Source organism: Phalacrocorax carbo, chromosome 10, assembly GCF_963921805.1.
Source record: "Phalacrocorax carbo chromosome 10, bPhaCar2.1, whole genome shotgun sequence".
NCBI classification, from domain to species: domain Eukaryota; kingdom Metazoa; phylum Chordata; class Aves; order Suliformes; family Phalacrocoracidae; genus Phalacrocorax; species Phalacrocorax carbo.
This window is the reverse complement of record NC_087522.1, coordinates 4,387,171-4,406,011: the sequence shown is the minus strand read 5'-3', so window position 1 is coordinate 4,406,011 and position 18,841 is coordinate 4,387,171. Positions and strand designations below refer to the sequence as shown.

Sequence of the window (18,841 nt, the reverse complement as noted above, 5' to 3'; positions counted from 1 at the left end):
AAAAACATCAGCTTAAGGTCTGGTTTAGGGAAAAGTAGCCACATCCAAGCCTAGTCTTACCCCACCACACAGCCCAGCTTGGCTTTCTACACCAGGGACCTCCAGTAGGAAAGACACAAGGCCACTTGCAGCACAAAGTGCAACTAAGCATAGTTCTCCTGGAAAGCCAGCTACCCATAAGGATTTCCAGGTGAAAAACATTAAATAGGGACAGGTAAAAATAATTTCAAGCCTCTCCTAGTAAAAGCCACAGGCACACATACACACACAAATAAGACCAAGAGCAGGCCTTCAGACAGTTGTCAGAAAAGGCAAGGCTCCCACCCAACAGAAGCAGAGTGTTTTCAGAGCAGTCAGACAATGGTCCCCTAAACCCAAGTTGTGCATAAAGACACTCAAGTGCTGATCACACACAGGTGGTGCATCTTTACCTTCCCTCCAGGCTTACAGCCAAAACCTGTGGCTCAGAACAGCCTCCAAGAGCTCTCCTTATTCCATCTTTCTAAGTTTAAAGGTTTTGGTGGGGTTCTTTAGTCCTCTCTCCTTGTTTCTTGCCCCAGCAACCAAGGCTGGACACCAGCAGCCAACCACCAAGTTGCAGACCTCCCCCAACTCACAAAGGGGCCAGGATGAGCCACCTCTTGGCTCAAGCCAGTTATGGCCCATAGCCTTAAGCCCTATGCTCAAACCTTAAAAAATATTTCAGCCCTCCTTCCCCTCCAAGAGGAGACCACAATAACACCCTAAAAAGCCTCTTCTTTCTGGGGAGCTTCCTCCAGCCCCCTTGTCAGCAGAGGTGCACCACAACCCGCACACTGACACCAGCCAAGCAGGAGACTCAGCACAGCCCCATGCTTATTACAGGGTACAAGGAAACAGCCAGGCACCCAGCACTCCAAAGATGAAGAAGACTACTCACCCCAACTCTCTCTCATGCCCCATTGCCCTCAGACTGCTTCTTTTATTGCCCCCATGGAGCCACGTACCCCACAGTTCCTCCCCACGATTGGCTCTTCCCAGGACAGCCTCCCCGTTATCTCCAGCTTCTCCCTTACTGTGGCCACCTGGAGGAGAATAGATTGTGATGCCTTCCCTCCTGAGCTCTCCTCCTGCCTGTGCTGCCCTGCTCACACCCCCTCCGTACATTTATGCTTTGGCCTTGTTTGTGGCCAGACTCTTCATGGGAGATGCCAGCCTGTGCCCATACAATGTCCCACGATGTGGGGGACAGTCTGGGTGCTGCCTCCCCATTGCTGTGTGGGTGAGGGGGAGTGCAGGGGACGGGCAGTCTGGGGATGCCCCTTTTTTGTCTGAGTAGCTGGAAGGTCCTTGTGTGTGGTGATGCAGGCCAGGAGAGCAGATGCCTTTGGTTAGCAGGGACAAGGATCATGGAGCCAGGTGGTAGGTGAGGGGAACTGGCCAAGCAGAGGTTGCAAGCGGGATGAGGCAGGATTAAGAAACCTGGAGCAGCAGCAGCAGGTGCTGAGCCGCTGGCTGGTGGAGATAGGAGCCCAGCGGAGCTGCGGCAGGAGGTAGCGTGGACAGACACCCAGCAGGAAGCTATTATCTCCATGAGATTTTGGCCAGGAGCTGCTGGGCAGCTCCTAACATGCTACATGATGTGCCATTCTCAGTCTCCAACAGCTTTAGTCAAGAGATCGTTTGCATTTAGAGGGTGCTAACACAGGTTACACGCCGATGCTCAGGCTGCTTGCACAGCTTGTGCTCCTGCCTGCGCCACCGCCCTGGCCAGCAGGGACAACAGCATCCCTGCCCTCAAAAGAACCACTCACGGCAGGGCTTAGCTACAGCACTGCGGGCAGTCCGGGGGACTCAAATGCTCGATGGTTGAAGGCATCTTGGTTTAGCAAACCCTCCAAGCCATCACCCTTTTTAGCAAAGTCCCATAAAATCTACTCCATACACCTCTGTGGGTGCAGAGGTGCCAGCCTGGTCCAGCTGATAGGGAGTAGAGGAGCAGTGTTTGCCAAGTGGGTAGGGAAAGCAGCTAGTAAAATATTGAATTAAGACCTGATCTTTAAATGACTTGATGTATTTTTCTGCAAGGGAGATGGGGAGCACTAATCCAGAGCAGGCACCTGGGCTCGCTGCAGGAAGGTGGGAGCAGCACCCACCACTGGGGTCTGCCCCCTCCGCACCCTGGGAGCACAACCTGTGCCTTCGTACCCTGCAGCCACCTACACGGGAGCCGTTTCAGAGTAAGTTATATGAGTTACAGGGAACAAATGGGTCACTGTGTGGCTATTTCCAGCACGGAAATACCTATGGAAATACACTATGCAATACCCAGGCTGCTTTAAGCCATGGATTCAAATGCCAGGGTCATACCAATTCTCCCTTTCAAGGCAAATGAAAGAAGTTGTATAGAGCTTTGCACAGAAGGTAATGGGGATGATGTGTTGAGAGAAAACCTTCAGATAAATCTGTTTGTGGGCATTAAAAAGCCAGTTGTGCTAATCCTATATCCTGTATTTTTAAACTTCAAGTGTCACCAGTTGCATTATCTTGTTTCTTGGCTGCTTGAGACAGGAAAATTACATTTCAGTTGTTTTTTAATTCAACTTAATCTGGTGCAAAAGTTAGTGTGCACCCTCTAATTGTGTTTTCTGAGCGGTTTGTTTCAGCAAATTCCTAATCAGCCAATGTGAAATCAAAACAGGCCTGGCTCAAGCTGAAATAGATGAGTCCTCACAACCTTTCCAAGCAATTTAATTAAATTGGCTGAAAATCACGCCCTGAGATAAGTGGGAGCAGCCTCCTGCACAGGCCGGCCCCCAGCATTTGCACCTCTGCCTGGGGTGCTCTCTCGCCCAAGGTGCTGCAGGATACGAACGCAAAACAAGGCTGCGAGAAGTTTATCATTATCCGGGGCTGCTCTTTCCCTCTCTGCCCTTTCCGCTCCCGCTCCACCCGCCAAGCACAATCAGACCCATCCCGTTCAGTCCTCTGTCACTGCCAGCGCACAGAGGGAGAGGATGGGGAGAGAAAAACACGTGCAAATTGATTAGCAGCCCCCGTCCCCGGCCTTCGCTTCAGTCGCTGATGGCATGAGAGGTGGCACTGCCGAGCGCTCGGCCCCGCGAGCAGGCAGAGGATGAGCGGGGCTGATTTCAACCCATGCTGAGGACACAGGCAGATCGATATTTGCTGAACAGGAAGGGGAACAACCGCTGGAGGGAAAAAAAAAACTTTTTGGTTTTCAGCATAATAAGAGGGTATCACAGCTAATGGAGAGGAAAGGAGATAAAACCCTAAATCTACATGACAGCGTCCCCTGAGCTCAGCCTTGTGTGCTCAAGCTGAAAATCCACATCGTGACAGGTATGAAAAGCTGCGGTTCCAGCTTAGAGGTTTTCTTTGTGGCTGCTCTCTCCCACCCTGCCACCCTTTGCCCCACGCTCTCGCCAGGGTGCTGCAGGTTAGTTAGGCTGTGACTGGTGGCAGATTTGAAAATACCAGTTTTAAGCCCTGAGATAAAAGCACTGATTTTTTCCTCCTCTGTTTTTTCATGTCTCTTTAACAGGTTTACCCTCACTGCATGCAGGCAAAGGTACTGGTCAGGAAAGATGTCAGCGTCTGGCATCTCTGTGGCGGGGTGAGACGAGGCAGGAACAGCCCAGGCTCCATCGCAGGAGGTTGCATGGCCACAGCAGCTGGTGTGAGCGATCCTTCTGTGAAAGGAGAGCCTCACCTGGCAGAGAGCAAGCGAAGGTAGGGATTCCAGCCACAGACAGCGTATTTTCTCTGTCAGCTCTAATGTAGTCCATTAAGTTAACACCAACACACTAATATTACTTATTTGTTACAGGAACACCAAGGAAATATCCGTGTGCATTCCTGGACCAGCTGCTGAGGTAACTTCTGGTGGATGGAGGGCGATTCCCAAGTGTGGCAGGGACGGAACCTGGAAACTCCTCCTTTTTCGGTTGGGATGCATCCTTCTGGCACACAGTCCTGGAGGGAGGCAGCGCTAACTCTCAGCCTGCACCAGTTCCTTTGGAGAGGCAGCCGCCAGGCAGCCGGTGGCCTCCCCACCGCCAGCCATGAGATTAATTTCAGTCCTATTGTTCATGCAGCAGCCGTGGGTTTGAGTGGAGATCAGAGCCGCATTGTGCCAGGCACTAAACAGGCACATAATAAGTGACAGCCCCCCTCCACTACAGTCTATCTAATCAGGACGTGCAGAAGGTGGGAGAAGGGATTTATTGTTATCCCTGTCTTACTGCTGAGCCAGAGGCAAAGCTGAGCACCGCAGTTGGATTTTCCAAGGCTCAAGGTGCAGCCTGTTGTTTCCCCTAATTTAGTGTAGCAGTCTCCAAAACGTGGTCATGCTTTTTTCCCCCCTTCCCTCCTTTTTTCCCCCTCTCCTCCTTTTCATCCCCTCCCCTGCTTTTCTCCCCCCCGCTCCTCTGCAGCCAGGGAGCTGTGGGGATGCGTCAGTTCAGACAGCTCATTCAAATGGAAAACAACCCACGAAAATAAAGAAATAAGCATGATTTTCCATCAAATTGGTTGAAACAATTCCTGCTGTGGCCGTGGGATCATTAGAGCTGGTAGACAAGGGGGAGAGGTGTCCCTGAGGGCGGGTGGCAGCGCAGCGTCACACCTTGCATTGCTGGCAGTTACAGCAGGTCAGGGCAAACTGGTCCCCAGTCTAGTGCCTCACCTGTGCAGTTGGTACAGGAACACATCAGGGCTCTGCAATGGGGTGGCACCAGGAGGAGGGAAGCCTGTCTTAAAGGCAGCTTATTTTTCTCCCAAATACCTGGGAATTTGGCCCTTTAAAGTGGGTTTGATAAATAACAACTCAGCCGTGGTCACCTGCTGTGCTGTGGGACATCCCCATCCCTGCAATCATAGTTCAAGTTTGCTAGGAGTTTTTATTTGGTTGAGCAAATAGACTATTCATGCCTTACACTTCTAGAGGGTTACGCGGACCAGAAAACTTGTCCTCTGTGCGGTGCTTTTCATGGCAAAGTGGTCTTCAGTGCCTTTTTACACCCAAGAAATGGGATCACTCACTCAGAAATGTAGGTCCTGAAAAAAAAAGAAAGAAAAAAGTCACTATCAGACAGAAGAGGTCTATATTTATTGACAAAGAGGCCTGGCAGAGCTGGTAATTCCCTGGGAATTAAGGAGAAGGGAATCGCTGTGCGGGAAGACAGCTTGTAAAGTGGATAACACCATGAAGCGTAACACGAACCGATTATCCCATCGGCTGGGCTGGAGTCGGCGGGAGCTCCTGCCGAGCTAACTGAGCCCTGGGAAGGAGAACAGCCAACAGTGTGAGCTGTGGGAGCCCTCTCCCACTTGCCAAATGCAGCTGCTAACGTCCCTTAGGCAGACGGTGTAAGCGGATGCCCCAGAAAACCCATCACAGCCCTGGAGGGCCTGTAACTCCACACCAGGCTGAACATTAAGGAACTAATTTTAACTTCTAAGCAGCATCCTTTCTGCCAGCCACAGAGGGATTAGAGTAACAGTTTTTGAAATTATTTAAAAATAACATCAGACTTAATCATAGCTATTTATTAAATCCATTAGCCTCTGTCTGTTATGGGACACTGATTTATTCAGCTGTGGAAACTATAATCACCTCTGGCCAAAAACCTTCTTTTTTTTTTTCTATCAGAGCTCAGTAATAACTATTCCTTTAGTTCCTGAATCTGTAACTCAAGGAACTGAAACAGACAAATCTATGGTGAATTTGGGGGTGAGACACAACGGAGTGATGGGGAAACCTTGGAGTTACTGAGAAAACACGATTTTGTATAAATCATACATGACCTTGCTGCATGGCACCTAGCAGGAGAAAGGCTAAGGCGCTCTCTGAAGAAGTGAAATACCTTGTAAATCATGTAGGGAAGAGAAGCCCCATGAAAACCCCAGAAAATCCATACAAATCGTGGGTCTTGAGCCTCTGGATGCCACTTTGCTGTCAGGGAGTCTGTGTGCAGCTTTGAATATAGACAGATGAGCTTTCCCGCACATAGAGGAAAAGCAGTTTCCTCGGTGGGGAGGGCTGCCAGATGTCTGCTCACCTTGCTCTGGCACCTCCGATTATGAGGACAGCATTTCAACAGAAATTAGCGTCTTTGTTTAAAATGTGTATTTAGGGGCCTTTGCCTGAAAGCCATGCTTAGGAAATACTACAAAGAGGATTCAATGTGCGTATTCCACCTCACCCTAGGAGCGGAAGATAATTTTTGCTAAGCCCAGGGGTGATATTCGTCCCGTTTCAACTGCTTCACATCTTGTACACACACTGATTTGTTAATGAGCTTTCGGGTTGGGGAGGGGGGCCACGGTAATTACATCTGATTGTGCCATCCCCTTCCCGCCACTCCACTGCTCTGAGGTCTGTCCTGGACAAGCCGGTGGGAGCAGCTCCCCCCGCACCAGCGCAGCCCCTGGGCAGCCCCATCCGCTGGTGTGAACCTCCAAGCAGATTTGTTGTAACTGGGGTGGCTCATATTCAGGGATTAGATACGTAAAAAGATATACTCAAATTCTGCATGTCGCTCTGAGTGGGCAGGTAATCGGTGTGGTCTGTTTGGCTCCCGATGGGCTCTGGCTAAGCGTAAGGATTTGGTTGGCGGTGATCCTTGTCTGGAACTAGACATAGAGCCCTGAGGCTGAAGGCTGGGGCTAAGAGAAGACTAACGGGCAGACCTGCTTCAGGCTTAGGGTGGTCTCTGAGGGTTCTGGCCATTCCTGACCTCTGTGTCAGATACGTTTTGAGAACCAAGGTAGGACAGACAGGAAGGGATGGGTGGGTGCACTAGCTGCTAGTCCCCACTCCCTTCCAGGTCTGGGCAGAGACCTATTTTCTGATTGTTAACACCGCTCTGCTGTTGGCAGACGCAGCTAAACCCTGGTGGAACCGTTGGCTTAGCCCTCTGTCCAGCTGGTCCACCTAGGGCAGAGACACTCGGCAGAGCTCTGTGTTGCTCCATGAGCTCAAGTGGCCAAAGTCTGTGTTATAAATTAAAAATTCCCAACCTTGCCAATGGTCTGCGTGGGGTAAGTTTAATACCACGTGCCAGGGGTTTCAAGGGATTTCCCCATTTTCCCTTAAAAAAAAAAAACTTCAGAAGTTTTGGGGCTGTTTGTTTTGCCTCCATAATTCCTTGCATTAAAAGACTGCTACAGTTGGAAAGCTGAGCACTGAAAAGGTAGACACCAGAAAGACTTTAGCTTTGCTTTCATGTGCAGAGACTTCCCCATAGAGTTTTTGATCATATAACCACACAGGCCGTCTTCTGCAGGACCCATGACTCCCTGAGCACCTAGTGGGATTCACAAGTACCTGGCGTTGTCCCCATCAGACCCTCCGTGCTCCATGAGCAGTGATCTCCCTTGTTTGGTTAGACTGGTCGTGTCTCCGTACAGCCAATATCCCTCCAGCCCTCACAGGAATACACTGATCCTCCTCAAGCAAGTAACAGACAACAGCTGAGAATGAGGGTACAGCTTTCATTACAGAACCAGCATTATTTTTTAAATTACTAATAAATGCGAAAACATCTCGTGGTCTCCTGGGCCAGATGTTTATACAACCCTGTGACACTTCAGCAGGGCTTTCTGATCTGGATACCACCAGAGATCAGTTTGCTTCTGCTGCTGCTGCTGCTGAAATAGAACCCCAAAAGGCAGCATCTGAACCGAGTTCCTCATTTCTCCAGGGCTTGTCACTACAGTACAGAGGCTGAGGCTCTGCAGCGAGCCGTCAAAAGTGGTTTTGTACCTCGTTCCTCACCCTACAACCTCCTTTTTTGTAACTGGGAATGTCATTATGGACACCTGGGCTACTGTGTTTACCCTGGGATCCCTGGAAACACTAAGTGGGAGAGACCAGAGCCTTTCTTCCACATGGTCTGGATTATATGGGCTGATTTGCCCCTTATCTGAAGACCATTTTCCAACCTGAAACACAGTTACACTCCCCATCCCTTCAGGCAGGAAAGCTGGACTCTCAGGCTCACTTTAGGATGATGAAGAAATCTGTGTCAGAGCAAGAAACTGAGCCCACACCAAAGGCAAACATCCTGCTTAGCCGACAACTCCCTCCCCACGTTCCGTGGCCTGCCGAGCTCACTGTGCAGTGCTATCAGGTCACATCGCTGCAGAATATCTCCTTCATTTTTTAAGAAAACATTGAAAAACCTCCTTTACCAGATAATATAACCATTGTCACGGGATGTGGCTGGATGAACCAGCTGCAGCCCAACCCGGGCTGTCGCAGCGGGGTTGACAGAGTGTGGCAATGTGCTGGAGAACTGCGTGGCCAGGGACGGTACAGGACGGGGCCTGTGCTATGGAAACTGCAATGACATTTCATTAAACTCAGCAAGAGGCATCCTAGCTACTCAGGAAGCAATTTGGCTGAGTTCTAGCCGTTGCCGATCTGTCCATGGGCTGAGTGAGCTTGTAGCTATTTAAGGTTTGCCATTTTGACCTGTATCGCTTCATGGAGAGATCCGATTGCTCCCTTTGCAGCTCATTCCTCCTAAGCAGTCAGAACAGACATTTATGCACGTTACACATGAGTGAACAGGTCAGAACCCATTACTTATTTGATGCCTTTCACGTCTTTCTCTAAGATGTTTGTCTGAGAACTGTTTACAATCACCATTCACAGATTCAAGGTTTGAAATAATTAGCTAAAAAAGCCCAGAAAGTATGACTTGCTCCGGATACATTCCTGAGAAGTTAATCACAATTCTCAATATTCAAGACTCAGTCTGGCCACGGTTTCTGTGGTATTATTCTGCTCCTGACAGGACATGCTGAGTTCTTAGAATCAGATTTTCAGGGTGAATAGTCAGTTACAAATTCAAGAGGTGGGTGTAACATGAACTCTCTAATTTTCACCTCAAAGTGGCTGTTTATCTGAATCTTCCTGCCTGGAAACTCTATCCTAAGCGTATTCACCCGAAACACCCACCACGGCAATGCTTGCAGAGTAACCACATCCCAGACACTCCAGCTGAGGCAAATATAGGAGAGAAATACTTCAAGCTGATAGAGAAGCAGTTGTCTTTTGGGGCAGTTCACATCCACTGAGCAACTGAAGCAAGCAAGACTGTGACACAGTAGTCGTTATCCTCTCTGCTTGTAGCAAACACACAGAATTTATTCATCATTACCATCGAGCCTAGAAACGATTTTAAAATGAAATTTTAATTCCATCACCAACATGGCTGCTTCTTCCGAGGATTCAGTCTGAGGTTTGTCTGCCAAATATCCGCTCCTCTTACTGATGAAATTTGCTGGTCCACCTTGGCAAGAAGGGCGCAGCCAAAGGCGTGACTTGGAATGAGGGCTTCGCTAGACGGTCTTTCCATTTCAGCCTCTTGTCGCTACACTCCAGCAGTTGAGTTCATAAAACACCCTATATGGAAACGGAACACAAGGAGAAATCCCCAAGGAACAAAGCATTATCTGATCTCTCCTGAGGGACCAAAGCTTTCCCAATCAGGCTTCCAGCTCTACAGCCTGCTGGACTTACGGATAAAGAATGTGTTGTCTCTTTTAAAACTTAAGTGCCGGCTCAGGCCTCTTGGACAGCTATGAAAGAGCCTGGGCAGCCCCTGGAAACACACATCTTCCAGGATCACGGGTTTAGCCTGGTAGGTACTTGCTCTGCGTGGTTGCTGGGAAGAGGTGTGGAGTGGAGATCAGCAAGGGTCTTACACATCCATGGGGCAGAAACTGCAAGCAGAGGCCAAAAGAGAGAAGCACAGTGCCTGCAGGTATACATGAAGATGGTCTGAATTTATATTCACTGTGTTTTATAACAAGTAGACTTGAACCTCCAGGTATTTTAACCTTAAGTTTATTAAATTCCATGTGACACTTGGGAAATGAAATTTCAGAATTTTAGCTCACTCCCAATTGTTGGCATGGCCTTGCACTTCCTTCAACTATGGCTTTTGGGACTAAATTTACGCCTAAGCTTTTAAAATAATATCTTGTCTCTGGGTACCTAAACAACATGGTTGAGGACTGCTATTAGAGGAGCTAAGCACCAGTCTCTCCTACTGATTTCAGACTGAAAGACCAGAATAAAATAGACTTTTTCTAGGTACTTTCTCTGCCAAAGCCTGGACTGACAACGAGTGGACAACTCTGAAGGTTTAAGTTGTTACGCTGCGCCTCAGTTTCCCCAGCTGTAAAAGGATGGTGAGGCATAAAGAATTTAAAGTTCCTTAATGGTCTCAGACCTGTACCTAAGCGACTTTTTGATGCAAGTACGAACTGTTTTCAGTCATACACATTTATCTTCTGTAGGTGTTTGGTTTAACATGTCATTGATCTGTTTCAGAGACCATGTATTTCAGGGAGGTGACATACAGCGTAGTCTTGAGCCTTCTGTGGAAAGGAGCCACAGAATCAAGTCCCAGAAATACATTGCAAATACGGACATCTAAAACCAGCAAGTCTACAGATTTAACTCTATAGATTGAGGGGGGGAAATGATGGCTGAGCTGTTAGAGTTCCTTATCTCTGCCTGATCAGAAGTGGAAATAGACAGAGGAAAGCTTTTCCTTCCTGCTTTATGGGTGGAATTCATTCCAGATCAGCAGACTGCAATTGATAGTGTTGTGTCACGACCTCCCTGAGCCCTGGAATATGTTTCCAAAGGTGCAGCACTGCTGCCTTGGAGTCCTTGCACACATATATTTTTAGACCACCAAGGTTTTCAGGAAGATGGTGGGGAAAATGAGATCACCAGAAGGGCCAGCGCTGTCATCATCTCTAACCAGTGCCAAGCTATTCTGACTTTAGCCCAAGCAGTAGGCTCTAAAACCAGACCCTGCTGGCAAAGAGTCCCCCACCCACCCCAGGGGCTTCTCCCGCTTCCCCAGACTGACTCCTCTAACTCCTGTGCAGACAGCGTGACTCACAAGGCTGGCGGGAAGCATTGCTTGGGGCTGTCATCACAGGGGCTGCAGAGGTGGAAAGGAGAACAGCCCTTGGCCTGGGCAGTGTGTCCACACAGCAAAACAAAGCCACAGCATAGCCCGTGTTCCCTTTAATCTAAGTAATGCATAGCAGTGATGAAATCAGCTTTGCCTCTGTGGGGAGCAACAAGCTGAGCAGGTACTGTAGGTCCCCAGGAGGCACTGTCTTTAGGTAGCTGGACACTGACAAAGACTACTCACCATCAGCAGTTTGACTGTTGCCTTGACAACATTACAGCTAGTTCAGATGTGTGGGTGGGGGAAGAAAGACTGCCTGGAGTGTGGGACATAGTCTGCTTCCAACATGGAACAGGTCCCAAAAAATGCAAAGCCTTGGGACATGAGTCATGTCCTTGAACTTCCCTGCTCCCTCCTGTGGAATGGCTTTGCCGCAGGTATGGTCTCGGTTTGTGACAAGGGTGAAAACCACCAAGAGCCATGTGAAGTAGATGTGCCACCGCCTCTCCTGGATGACTGTGGTGGGTTTTGATGGCTGAGGACAGAAGCTGATGAACAAGGTCCTCCCTTTCAGGTTCCTCTGAACCCCTTTTACAGCTGTCCCTGTGTTTGTGCTATTTTGTGCACTGCTGTAGCCTTGCATGCCAAGAAGGTTTATGCCCATACTGCACAGGAGGCATCTGCATGGGAGCTGCTTTACTCCAGGGAGGGAGCGAGAAGCTCTGTGGTTGCTCTGACAGCTACTTCATGTGTTTCTCTGGGAACCCAAGAAAACCACCAACACCCTCAGTACTCCCAAAATCCCACTGGCACCCCCCATCCAAGAACTGCCCTCACCAGAATTGGGCCTTAGGGTCTTACAGTGTTCAGGAACAAACGATGGGAGAAAGGCCCTCGTTCACAGCCATAGGCAGGTTCCCAGTGGCCCAGCACTGGACAAGGAGGGAGGCTGAAGAGAAAGTGGGAATATTCTCCATATTTCTCCTCAGTTCATCTCTCACTTTCTGGCCCCTCTTAGGAACTACCACCCAGGTTTGGGATGTTTGGCCTGTTCCTTCTGGAGCAGGTTCCTACTGCACTGCAAGGTATTGTTGGTGTGAACAGGACAGCACCACAGGAAATTCCAGGCTTCTTCAACCTCTGCTTTCTCAGCTGTGTGGGAAGCAATGTTCCCCTTCTTTCCTTCTAGTTTTACCTTCTGCCTAGAAGAGAAGCCAAGATGTCTGACAGTTAGAAGGAAGAGTGTGTGGATGATGCTGACCCCATGCAGTTCCCGGCTCCTCCTAAGAAAGAGAAAACAGAGGCCACGAACAAGCCCTGTGATGTCAAGACATCCTGCTGCGTGAAGGATGAAAAAGGGTGTTTCCTTGCTGGGGAGATCCAGTCTGAAAAGGATGACAAAGTCGAGGTGAAGATGGTAATCAACCAGCTAAGCTCTACTTTATGGGCTCAACAGGAAAGTAGTAGCCTACTGCCCCCAGAGGAAGTGCAACCACGGATGAGTCCAGACCTATTTTGCTCTGTGGGTCAGCCGATTTGGAGGACTCCTTTCCTGAGGCCACCAGCCAGGGGCAGTAGTAGCTAGAACAAAGCTTGAAGTGGAAGCATGTCCAAAAGAGTGCCTTCCCATGTGGTCCATGGAGACCTATCTGGGATAACACCACCTTCTTCCTGTTCGCCAACACTGCAGACCATCAGGGTGAAGAATGTCCAGCAGATGGATGGAATGGTGGATGATGAACCCGCCCAAGTTCAACAAGACATGACAGACGTGACCTTCTTGAACAAGGCCAGTGTCCTGGACAGCCTATGTCAGCACTACGCCCACATGAGGTTCTATGATTTGAGAGGGCAGAGGTGAATAGCAAAGCAGCATGGGGTAATGGCAGGACAGGAACTGGTCCTGACTCAGAGGGCCAGCCTGTGCTGCTGTAAATTGGGTGTGTGTGTGACTTAAATCTTGCAATGTTAGCTCACGTCCAAGCCCCTTTTCCCTGCCTGTCTGTCACTTGTTAAAAGCAAACGGCAAAGCACCAGGACATTTGAGTTCTTTGCCTTGCTCTGCCCTGTCTTCAAACGAATTCCCTGCATTTCTTTTTTCCCATTCATAAAACTGAGGGTAATATTGATCTGTGCTGCAATGAATCTACCCTCACACAGAGCTCTGGGGGCTTGCAGTGGTCTGGAAACTGAAATAAATAGCAGTGGGAGGAATAATCACAGTGTTTGCAGAGAGCATGGAGATTCTTGAGAGAACAGCGCTGTAGAGCAGCCTCAGGGATCCTCGGCCAGGTGGGATTTCCCAGCACTTTATTTCCTGCCACCTGCTAAAACAAAACATAGTAAAAAGTGTTTTATCTAGGTGAAACATTGTGAAGAGCAAGTTGTCCACATAATAAAAGAGACATAAGCATCAATAATCAGGGAGGGAGACCTGGTCTTTTTTCTTATGACAGCAAAGAAGTATGTTGTTTGGTAGCAAATAGAAAGAAGCCCTCCATGCTCATGGCTGCTTCAGCATGCAGAGGTATTGCAGCTTCTGAGGCTCAGTGCAGTGGCTTCTCTTCTTCTCTTCTCTTCTCTTCTCTTCTCTTCTCTTCTCTTCTCTTCTCTTCTCTTCTCTTCTCTTCTCTTCTCTTCTCTTCTCTTCTCTTCTCTTCTCTTCTCTTCTCTTCTCTTCTCTTCTCTTCTCTTCTCCTCTCCTCTCCTCTCCTCTCCTCTCCTCTCCTCTCCTCTCCTCTCCTCTCCTCTCCTCTCCTCTCCTCTCCTCTCCTTCTCTCTCTCCCCCCACGTCCCCTATGACTGTACTATGGGGGTGAGTAAAACAATTCAGAATTTAAAGGCATAAATAGCAGCTACCTTTGGCCTTGCAGCAAAAATCCTGTTATTCTAGCCTTGTGGGATTCCTTCAGTGGCTTCCTATTTCTCGTTCCAGCTTCCTCACCACCAGAGCTCTGGATTATCATGTCCAAGCTTGCACCTCTGCGCCTGTTTCCTCCTCCACAACTTCTCCCCCCGAGGCTGTCCCTACCCTGCTCACATTCCTAGCCTGTCTTATGCTGCCCTCTATCCTTGGAATAACCTTCCTCTTCCTACAGGCAATAAACCTCACTCCTCTTGCCTAGCTTTCTGCCTGCCAGCGTTGCCCTACCATTCCCCCGTGGCGCTCTCAGTCCTGGAACATCCCAAAACTCTTTTCTGGAAGACCAAAGTACTAAGTACCTAAAACTGCCTTACACTTTGCATTTGGTGTTGCGTCTTGGGTCTGGGGAGATTAAGCAGACTCCTGCCTGCCCCAAATCCACCAGGCTGGGCCTCTGAGGAGAGCCTTGGGTAGGGCTGAACATGAAAAGTAATTACTGCTCAGAGCAGTAATTCAGCTTTCTGTGGGAGCTGACCATAGGAAATGAATTTAGCAGGTTGCTTTGGATTGTAAGGGGTAGTTGTGCTCCGGGCCTGTGTCTTCAGTGTTGAGCATCCTGATGATGCTGACTTCTGTCTTCTTTTTGTAGGGATCTCTGGAAGATCAAATCATCTGGGTGAATCCTGCTCTGGACACCCTGGAGATGCTAAAACTACAGGGAAGTAGTTTTGTAAGCACTCATTTTCAATGTACTAGCCCTTCTTTAGATTTCACTGATAGGTCCCTGGTAGGTCATACGAAAAAGTTCCCTCAGAAGAAATAAAAACAAAAATTATTTTTAAATGCTTCCTCAAGAACTGAATTAGTTGATATTTACTAACATTTCAGATGAAACATTATTGGTTCCCATTTTCTTAAACTAAGTTCATCAGTCGATTTTGTTTTGACTTCATATTTTTATATGTCAAAAGAAAAAAATAGTTTTGATCGACCCCAAAGCAATGCCCTTTCAGCTGCTTACTTCTGCAAAGATTCAAAATGCTTTCATTTTTTTCAGATTATTTTTAATTTTGAAATTGTCAGTGAGAATGTAAAACATTGGGGTTTTCATCTAAAGTCTCATTCCTCTGTTTCTGTGTGCTACATACTTCTGCCATATGCTGCAGAGAAAGGAGGGTTTCTTTAAGCTCTAATACAGAATCCAAGAAGAAAGAGGTTTTTTATAGATCTGATCTTTGAAAAGATTAAATTTCCTCTCACTGACTTGCAAATTTGTCCCTACAGGCAATGCTGTCTATCCCTGATGAACGCTCAGAACCTCTCAGCTACTTTCTGTTTTCCTACAGATATTGCAATCTTGATTAACAGACTCATCTTTTATTTTCTCATCCAGGGCAAATTTATCTGAATTCACTTTGGTAGCACAGGCAAGCTGGCTGGGACTGACACTGAGAGCTGTAAGTAAGCACATAACTCTTCATATTAATTTTGCTTTGGACTTTTTCTTGTGTCGAATGGACCCTGTTCTGAATACCTCAGACACATACAAATCTGAAATGAACTCTCTTAACTCAAGGGATCTGCACTGCTGTAAATGAAACCAAAATCTGCCCCTACTTCCACAATGAAGTTGCTTGCTTTAGATGATGACAAATTTATTTCTTCTTCCTTTAGTTGCCTATGAGACTCTGCGCGAACACATAAAAGACACAATGCCTCCCCCAAAAGCTGTACACTTTTCATTATATTGCAACCATTACTCATATTCATCAGTACAACACTATAATTGTCTTGCAACCAAGACCCTAAAAATAGCTATCCAGGGAAGGTGCATTGTTCTTTGTTTGCACACGTGCATCCAAGACTAAATTGAGAACCACAAATCCCAGCTCTCAATGTAAAAAGACCCCACCATGTTTCCTGACTAAAGCCCTTTAGCATACAGAAAAAGGAGAGAGGAAACATATGGACCGGTTATTCTTTAATGTGGGATTGTCTGCATCCCTCCTACTTTCAACTCATCCCAGATTTGCATCACACCCAGAGACCATATGCTGCATTTGCCTCCCTGGACAGCAGGCCAAAGCAAGTTCCAGGTTGCTCACTGGCAGGTTGCAGCTTCTTCCAGCCTGGCCTGGAGAGCAAGGCCAGACCTTCACTGTGCAAGCAGCAGCACTGGCTCAAGGACCTTCTGCACCCTCACTGGGGCTCTGCAGGCAAAAGAGGTTGTAGGAGTGCTCCCTGAAGTCACCTGGACTAACAAAAATTGACAGTAAAGGTGGTTTGAGTCAACACAGATTTGTCCGAAGAACTCACATGACACTGTTTGCCAGCAGAACTATATGGACAGAAGAGTTCAGCTGAGAGGCAAGGATGAAAAATGGCCAGCTAGGACTTCTGGCAAGGTCTGGTGATTTGGTACAGATGAATGAATTGATACAGTGAGGTCTAGAGGAGGATGGTTTTTGTGGAGACCAGAAGCCAAACTAAGCATGTTAGTGCCTAACAGAAGGTTGGGACAGAGTGATTACAAGGTAGAAAACATTGTTTCCAGAGATCTTCTCAGAAAGAAAGGGTAGTATAAGGACACGTTTCACAGGTCAATCTTACAAACCACATCCTGGCAATTCAGAGCATGCTTAGAAGCAGGATGAGTTAGTCTGGAGATCTGTTCCTGAACCCAGCACTGACATAACTGGACAAGTGATGGCATCTTTTGCCTCCATTTCACTGGCTGCCAACATAGATAGCTGTACTAAAACTTGTGCCAGTGAGAATGTTGGGGAGCTTAAAAGCATGCTCTGAGAGCATCGCTGAAGTATACTATGGTTCTTGCTGCACTCACAGGACTTCCAAAGGACATTGCTGAAATGCTAGTTTCACTGATATCAAAAGCAAAATTCTCACCGACATGACATAGGGCCATGATTTTTCATTCTCTGGCTGCTACCTACACCTGGATGTGTTTCCCTCTGTGTTCCAGGTCTGGATAAGTCATGTGGCACTTCCCAGGAGGTAGCTAAGAGATATTATCATATCTTCCATCAGATTCTCTCCAAGGAGAAACCTGAACTTACTGGTATGGCACTTTGCGTGAGTTATTCACTCCCTTTAATGCACACATCCCCCCTCGATCCTCTGTTTCTAGAATAAGAAACCTACTCACCAGAACTGTACTTGGCTAGAGATTGAAATAGGTTCTCTGCAGTGGGGGTTTGTTACTAATTATCCAGGAAGAAGAGGATTGCAAGTGACTTCTCCTTAGGGAGGCCAGAGTGAGAAAAGAAAGCTGTCTTCCCTTATCTTGATCAATGCATGGTGAGGTCCTGCTTGATCTGGCAGGGCTGCCACTAAGGTAAAAATGATCATTTTCAAACTGAAGTGTTGAGCTGATTCATGTCAATTGCTTACATCTCCTCAGGACAGGAAAGACAGCCAGGACAAATCTTTCAATACTGTTGAAAAGGTTTGGGTGTTCAATCCTGCTTACTTTGACGCGGCTGCTATGTCAAAATCTCCTAGGTAGCCTAAGCAACCCATCCCTCAACAGGTCTTTTTTCTTAGGTGAGATTCTCAAAACGTGCTCAGGAATCGAAACCTAGAAGAACCGTCAGGCTTCAGTCAAAAAGGTCACGTTATGCCTTGATTGTACTGATGGCAACGGGTGTAATCACCCCTTGGTCTGTCTCTTGCTGCAGAAGCTGCTTCTTGTGCCCAATCCTAATCATTACCAGTGGGTGCATCAAGGTGTGATCAAGGCAGACAACGTGGATGGTGGGGAAGTGCAGCTTCTCACTAATGTAAGTCTGGAGAAACATTAGTGAAACTGAAAATACAGCAAACAGGATGCTGTCCCCATGGCCTAAGTTTCCCCTAGGAATAAAACTCAGCTTCTTCACCCTGAGGATAGGTAAGCTACTGGAAGAGCAGCTAGGGATAGCCTAAAGATTTGTTCAACTGTCTGTGAGCTGAAGCCTGAATGTAAAAGATCTGCTCCAGAGCAAGTGAGCTTGACATAGGAGTTTCTGGTTAACATTCAAAGGCCTGGAGTTTGCAGGACTTCAGACAAGCTGGTTATATGGTTTGTTTGAAGCCTGAAAACTGACAGATCTGAAAGCTGTGGCAGACACCATAGGTTAAAACCTGTTCATCCCGCATACACGTGTAATCTCAAGGAGCAGCTTCTGTAAGAGGAAGACTTGACTCTTTGTTGGTTTTGGACACATATTTTCCTTTTTTATATAATTTTGAAGAGTATCTGTTACTGAAAAGAGCTTATTGGGAATGTCTGCCGGCTCCCGAGACTATTATTACAAGCAGGACTTGAGCTACAGAGAGATCAAAGAGTCTCCAGCTGCTGAACTTACAGTGCCCCTTCCAGCAGCTGTTGGTATTTTACAGCTTCCAGGATTTGTACGTTGCAAACAAGCCTTTTGTACAAAGCAGATATGATTTTCATAGCCACTAAGACAGGCAGTCCCAAATCATGGCTCACGAGGAACACAATGCAAGATTCTCTGGCATGCTCAGAGTCGCGCGCTCTCCATTCCCTGGGCATGCTGTGAGACCAAAGCACAATGTTCCCAGCAGAGCAACACTTCCTCCTTATCTGTGCTAGCTGAGATGTGGGATAATTGCTATAAGGGGATGTTGCTGCTCATGTCCTGCTGATTTTAAAAAGCATGGTGAAGAGTGGAATGAGCTGATATCCCAGATGATATGTTGCATTTTGCTCATGGTATCAGAGACACTTAGAACAACTGCTGTCAAAGCACGTGGTTCTGAGCTAGCATAAATCAGTATATGAAACAAAAGCAGAGCGCTGGTTTTCAGCAACATCAAACTACTCTGTCCCATCCCATACTAGTCTGAAGGGACCTGGCTGGTCAAATTTCAATGGGCTGGAAAATTTTTTTAGATGGTTAGGACTATGGGCTGGCTTCCAGCTTATGGTGCAGATTAAGAATTCCCTTGTGTGGGTCTGTGTCCCTTCTGCCAGGTGGCCTTTGATGTCCTGGGCTCCAGTCCAGAG

At 47.7% G+C, this 18,841-nt stretch overlaps 1 long non-coding RNA gene across 1 annotated transcript in view; it reads right to left on the bottom strand.

The window, feature by feature from the left end:
- Positions 1-8,608: 8,608 nt before the first annotated feature.
- LOC135315110 (uncharacterized) overlaps positions 8,609-18,841 on the bottom strand; it is a 35,668-nt gene continuing 25,435 nt past the window's right edge. The window contains exon 3 of the long non-coding RNA XR_010374554.1: positions 8,609-9,415. This is a non-coding gene — a long non-coding RNA (uncharacterized LOC135315110). The remainder of the gene's footprint in view (positions 9,416-18,841) is intronic.